At 37.2% G+C, this 791-nt stretch overlaps 1 non-coding gene across 1 annotated transcript; it reads right to left on the bottom strand.

The window, feature by feature from the left end:
- Positions 1-192: 192 nt before the first annotated feature.
- On the bottom strand, positions 193-311 carry LOC117110559. The gene has a single exon (XR_004445717.1). It is a non-coding gene; the product is annotated as a 5S ribosomal RNA (ribosomal RNA).
- Positions 312-791: the final 480 nt, after the last annotated feature.

A 791-nucleotide genomic window follows, 5' to 3' on the forward strand; every position in this document is an offset into this window, starting at 1 on the left:
ACTCAAGATAAAAAAGAACGTTAGGATTTCACTACAACAGCAAATTTATTGACCTTAGGCTTCGAAGTTATTTGGCGACCTCTAAGGAGGTGGGTCCAGGCTTCAAAGTGACGCCTGCATTAGGAAAATATTATAAGAGCTATGGATGCGCTACTATTTGTAAAATTAATTTTCTAGAAAAAAAATAAATGATGTCTACAGCACCCGGTATTCCCAAGCGGTCTCCCATCAAAGTACTAACCAGGCCCGACGTTGCTTAACTTCGGTGATGGGACGAGAACCGGTGTTTTCAAGGTAGTATGGCCGTAGACAAGGGTGCACCAACAGTGCAACACTTCGATCATCGAGCTCATTGAATGATATTTCACTAAAATACAGTTTTTAACCAATGAATAGAACGATTCCATAGCAAAAAAAAATGTTATCGTCATTTGAATTTTCAAAAAGCATCACAGTTAAATTAAAAAAATCGAAATAATAATCGCCGCAGAAAAATATTTACAATTTTTCGAAATTTATGAAATTTCGGAAATGTGTTCAGACTATGTTTATGTACATGTGGTAAAAATTTCATTTGTACATGTGATAAAAATTTCATCTCTAGAGATCGAGATCTCGAGTAGAGAGATAGAAACAGATAGAGAGAGATAGATAGATGAAGATAGAGATAGAGACAGAGATAGAGACAGATAAAATAAATGTCAAATAAACAAAAACGAAGTCGGACCCGATTATTACTTCGATGGGAGACCGCCTGGGAATGCCGGGTGCGGTGGTGCTCAATTGCCTAC

This window comes from Anneissia japonica, unplaced genomic scaffold (genome assembly GCF_011630105.1).
Source record: "Anneissia japonica isolate Jap-2015-1 unplaced genomic scaffold, ASM1163010v1 scaffold64831_len823_cov95, whole genome shotgun sequence".
Taxonomy (NCBI): Eukaryota; Metazoa; Echinodermata; class Crinoidea; order Comatulida; family Comatulidae; genus Anneissia; species Anneissia japonica.